The sequence below is a fragment of the Aedes aegypti genome, chromosome 2 (genome assembly GCF_002204515.2).
Source record: "Aedes aegypti strain LVP_AGWG chromosome 2, AaegL5.0 Primary Assembly, whole genome shotgun sequence".
In the NCBI taxonomy this organism is placed as follows: domain Eukaryota; kingdom Metazoa; phylum Arthropoda; class Insecta; order Diptera; family Culicidae; genus Aedes; species Aedes aegypti.
The window spans coordinates 329,668,103-329,674,102 of NC_035108.1; positions in this window are offsets into that span (position 1 = coordinate 329,668,103).

Consider the following 6,000-nt stretch of genomic DNA (forward strand, 5'->3'; position numbering starts at 1 on the left):
AGGCTATTTTTAGCGGTTTTGAGCGGGTTTGCGCGGTTTTAAGGCGTTTTTAGACATTTCAAGCCGTTTAAAACCATATGAAGCCATTTTAAGACGTTTAAAGCATTTTCAAGCCATTTTAAGCCGTGTTAAGCCATTTTAAGCCGCTTAAAGCCGTGTTAAGCCATTTTCAGCCGTTTTAACCCATTTCAAATTGAAGGCCGCCTCAATTAATCATATCAAGCTTTTTCAAACCGTTTTAAGTCATTTTCAGCCATTTTAAGTCTGTTTAAGCCATATCTAAGCCGTTTCAAGTAATTTGATGGCATTTGAAGCCATATGAAGCCGTTTTAAGCCATTTTATGCCATATTTAGCCAATTTTCGGCCGTTAAAAGCCGTTTTAAGTCGTTTTTAGCGGTTTTTAGTCATTTTAAGCCTTATTAAGAAATTTCAAGCCATTTGAAACCACGTTAAGCGGTTTTAAGCCATTTCAAGCCGTTTTAAGCACTTCGAAGCAATTTTAAGGCATTTAAACCGTTTCAAGATATATTAAGCCTTTTTTAGTCATGAATTTTGAATTTTGAATATTGAATATAGAATTTGGAATATTAAATTTGGAATTTGGAAATTTAAATTTAGAATTTTGAATAGGTTGCTTTATCTTAGAGAAACCCTGAAAAACAGAGAATAAATTGTAAAAATTTCTGGAATAGCTCCTGGAACAATATGTTTGTTAGATTTCTAAGAAAAATCTCAGAAGGAAAATTATCTCCCATTCTAGAATAAAATTCAATTAAAACAACATCATTGAAGAAGCTTCCAAATTAGTGTCTGAAAGTAATAAAAAAACGTTGTTAGGGGATGTCAAAAATTATATTAATGCATGAATTTTGTAACTAACGTCTTAAGGTCGTTCTTCATGGAAAACGTTGTAACGACTTTGGGAAGTAGATACTGTTAAATCATAGGATGGCTTGTACGAAGAATCTCAGTGAAATTTCGAAACGATTCCGATGAATTTTCAGTTGATACTTTTTGATTACTTCTGATATTTTTTCAGGTAAATCTCTTTAAAAACCATTCATGCATTTCTACTGAGATAATTGGAAGATGGAATATCCAAATTCATGAAAAGAAGTTTGGTAGGTTTCTGACGAGATTCTTGATGTCATTCATGAATTAGTTTGTCAAAAATCAGTCAGTGCCGTGAAATTTCTGAAAACATTGTCCGAATCTTGAAAATGATGCTAGATGGATTCATGAAAGATGATTAGCGGATCGTTTTGGATAGCGTGGCACCTTGACAAACTAAAATAAGTTCAATTTTTCCGAAATTTTCAGGTTATTTCCGAAGAGATCAATCACAGATCAATGCACTAACAATTTCTTCGAAATATGTCAAGAGTCCCTGCGGAGCATATTACGAGCATTGCTTTTCGAAACGATGAAATTTCAAAAACATAGAAAACACCGTTCAATTTACAGTCCCCATTTTAAACTGATCTCTTACAGCGGCCTGATATTTGTACATATAACATGTCAAATAGTTTGGATAAAACTGTGCTTCATTAAAGCTTCTCACCAGCGCTATTGCCCAACAAAAGCAGTTACTCATCGCACAATGGCAGTAACAGCATCACGTCCTGCGACAACGTCTTCTGGTGAACCACAATTTCGAACGCATCAAGACGCGACCGGGGAATCCCTTTGAATAAAACAACTCGTTGGCTTCCTGGCTTCAACTACATCAACGTCATACCCAAGTTAAACGAACCACCATCTCTCAACCATCGCACATTGGTTGGAATCCATACAAAAAGGCGGACAAAATTATCAGAAATGGTTTTGAGATTCTTTTTTTTCATAAAAATCTAACATTATGATTAAGAAAAATACATTTTGAGTATTTCCCAAAAACAAATATTTCTGCTCAAACATGTTCATTAGGAGCCCAGATAGCCGTAGCGGTAAACGCGCAGCTATTCAGCATGACCAAGCTGAGGGTTGTGGGTTCGAATCCCACCGGTCGAGGATCTTTTCGGGTTGGAAATTTTCTCGACTTCCCAGGGCATAGAGTATCTTCGTACCTGCCACACGATATACGCATGCAAAAATGGTCATTGGCATAGTAAGCTCTAAGTTAATAACCTATCTAGATCAAATCCAAAAGGAACAAAATGCAGTGCAACTTATTCCAAAACATTTTGTCGGAGATTGCAAACCTCTCGAAATCTGCGATCTACCTATATTTTTCTGTTGTAGATGCCCTAATTATGTTAACTGCTTTTCATACATTATTTGTATAATTATCAAGGGCCATAAGGAGATGAAAAACCTTAAATTATAACCTTTACGGTAAAATATAACTTGATTCTCATGCTGATTCAGTGTCCGAAAAAAATAGTATGGGTTTAATTGCTCTACGGGAAACACCTCTAGGGACACAATTTTCGTGCAGTACTAAATTATGGAATATGGACATGAGATACGTGGCAGAATTTCGAAAATCGGTTGAACCGTGTTCAGATATGACTGATTGAAATTTAAGGTACAATTGACATTTGATTCTGGGGCCCGGGGTGTTAACGCGTTAAAACAAGTTTTTGCCAAACTTATTTTGTTTTTCGACCATTGTGCGCCGAAAGCATCGGGAAAAAAGCTTCAAAACTCCTGGCGACGCTGACTGACTGTCGTCGACTACGAATGTGACCGGGAGCAAATGTGGGTGAAGCACTTGGCGGACGAAAATCCTCGTCCACGGTTTTGAAACGACCACACAGCACATTTGTCCTTGTCATATTTGCCTCTAGACAATGGTTATTGGGGAAAGCATGGAGTACTCGCTCGGGAGTTGAGGCAGAAACCGGGAACCGTGCGCTGCTGGTTTAAGCACCGGAGATTTCATCGTTATCGTCGTTTGCTGTAAAGTCGTTGCAGGCGTCGGTGTTGTTGCAGCCGGGATGATAAAGGGTTAAAAAAGGACACAAATCTTTCGGCTGATTTATGACTTTTAATTCATCATAGACCGGTTGGTTGGTTGGCTGGTTGGTCTCTTCTCGAATAGGTTAGGCGTGTGGGCTTACCATGTAGTTTATTTAACTGTGCCAGCAGTTGTATGGATTGTCCGACATTTCCCCGAAAACCATTTCCCCAAAAATAATTACTCCTTGTGCTGTTTACCAAATTCGTTCTCAACATCCCATCTGTATCAGTCCATGGTCGGCAATTGAAACAAACTTGAAAGCCATGCTGAAGGTGTCTGGGTTCGATTCCCGATCGGTCCAGGATCTTTTCGTAATGGAAATCATTTGACTTCCCTGGGCATGGAGTATCATCGTACTTGCCATACGATATACGAATGCAAAAATGGCCACTAACAGTCGTATTTCTTGACTGTTATTAAGTTTTTGCTGTGTTTCACAAGTTTTCGGGAAAATGGTCTTATAGAGAAAATTGGTTTCGGAAAAAAATACTTCGGAATATTCGTTATCGGGATAAACGTTTTCGGAAAAATTGAGTATCGTTGTATGAACAATTCTGGTCCCATGAGAATGAATTACGGTACCACAATTCCACTTAGTAATCTGAAAATTTAGGATTGTAAACTACAGAACTCACTTGTGCAGCAAGAGCTTCAAATCCGAATTAAGCTAGTAAATGCTATTACTGTGCGAAAATTACGACGACCTCGCTCCGCGCACTTGAGCTCCAAAACCAGTGCAAATGTCACCAATAAACCACACTATCTTCATTATTATTGCTCTCGAGAAAATCCCACGATGACTCTCAAACGTTTCACAGACAGCACACCCTGATGCTGCATTTATTGTTCGAGAACTGGCTTTTCATTTGGTGCTGCAATGACTATCTTCTTTTCTTTTTATCAACCCAAGGAAGACAGTCAGCTCTCAATCGAAAAACTCCCCCCGAAAGGCCACACACAGTCGGAAGATGGCATTGTTTACTGTTCCCACCCAACACACATGGTGGTAGCCAGAGGAGGGCTGGGGGTGGGGCCACTGCCCGTTTCTGGCCGGAGGGAAAAATAGACATCACCTGATTTCTATCAAAATAAATCCAATGTTGAAAGCTTCCAGCTATCGTCCAATCAACTTGTCTTCCTCCATCAGTAAAATTTTTGAAAACGTTATTTTGAGCAGAATGATGGTCCACATCAACGAAAATTCAATGTTTGACAATGAACAGTTCGGATTCCGCCATGGATATTCGACCACTCATCAACTTTTACGTGTAACAAATTTGATCCGTTCCAACAAATCTGAAGGCTATACTACTGGTCTTGCTCTTCTAGACATAGAAAAATCATTTGACAGTGATTGGCATGAAGGTTTGATTGTAAAATTAAAAAACTTTAATTTTCCAACATACATCAAATCGTACACTTCAGGTAAATTAACAGAACTCCAGGTCTGAAAGACTTCCTGTAAGAGCTGGTGTTCCTCAAGGCAGCATTTTGGGACCAATATTATACAATATTTTCAAATCTGACTTACCTGAGTTATCTCAGGGATGTCAAAAATCTTTGTTTGCGGATGACACAGGCCACTCCGCCAAAGGACGAAGCCTGCATGTCATCTGTAGTCGATTGCAAAAAATTTTGGATATTTTCTCTTCATACTTGCAGAAATGGAAGATTTCTCCTACTGCTTCCAAAACTCAACTAATAATATTCCCACATAAACCAAATGCTCTTTATTTGAAACCTTCAAGTAGACATGTTGTCACGATGAGAGGGGTTCCAATAAATTGGTCATATGAAGTTAAGCATCTAGGTCTCATGCTAGATAAGAATTTAACTTTCAAAAATCACATTGAGAGCATTCAAGCCAAATGTAATAAATATGTAAAATGTCTCTATCCACTTATTAATAAAAAATCAAAACTTGGTTTTAAGAACAAGCTTGATATTCAAACAAATTTTCAGGCCAGCCATGTTGTATGCTGTACCAATATGGACTGGCTGTTGTTATACCAGGAAGAAAGCTCTGCAGAGAATTCAAAATATAATTTTGAATTTTAGCCCGGGAGATGAAAGGTGATAGCTCTACTGAAATTTCAACGATCCATTTCAAGAATGGCAGTAAATACACACACATTCTGAGGTTATTTTCATTTACAGTAAGCCCCGCATAAAAACACCCAGATATCAAATGGATATATGAAATGTTTTTACTCTTCCCGAATCGAAAATTAAATTTTCGACTCTGGCACGAATTTAGTTTCAAGTGGTAATTGGTGAGTAGATAATAATAAAGAACGATTTTACCTGGATGTAATGCTGTTTTATTCCGTCGCCACACTGAGCTTACCGCAAAATACTATACACTTTTTCACTGCACGACGCGCATAACATGATCGCTTCACTCGCCCCCGCTGAAGCAAGCGTCACGGTCAAAGGATCACACACTACTCTGGTGTAGTACCAATGAGTTACATAGAATATCCAATGTTGAAACATTGGAACAAATGTCAAATAAAATAATTAATTATTTCAGGCAAAAATCGTTACAATCTTCTATTGCCACGATTAATGCGTTATATGTTTAGGTTAAGTTAGGTTAAGTATATTCAAAACGTTTTTTTTTCTCTTATAAGCAGGTGAAATCAACTCACCTGTAAAAAATCTGAACCGCTACGGCAAATGAAATGTAATATGTTGTTAACAAAATGTTAATAAATTCTTAGATTTATTTTACCAAATTAGGATGATAGTGTTGTCTAACAACACAGAACACCTAGATATAAGAAATAATGAATGTAATGTTTGGAACAATACTAATAAAAAGATAAAAGAAGGAAAATATCACTGAGTCTACTACGAAGAAATTTTTTTAAGTTTCTACATGCCACAAATCTCTTCAAACAACTATGAAGGAAGGAACATCCTATAGTCTGACACGAATACACCCCTATGGTGTAAAGTGTCATTAATAATAATAAAAAAACGAAAAAAATCATTAACAATTATACGAGAGGATAAAATTTTAACATTTTATTTA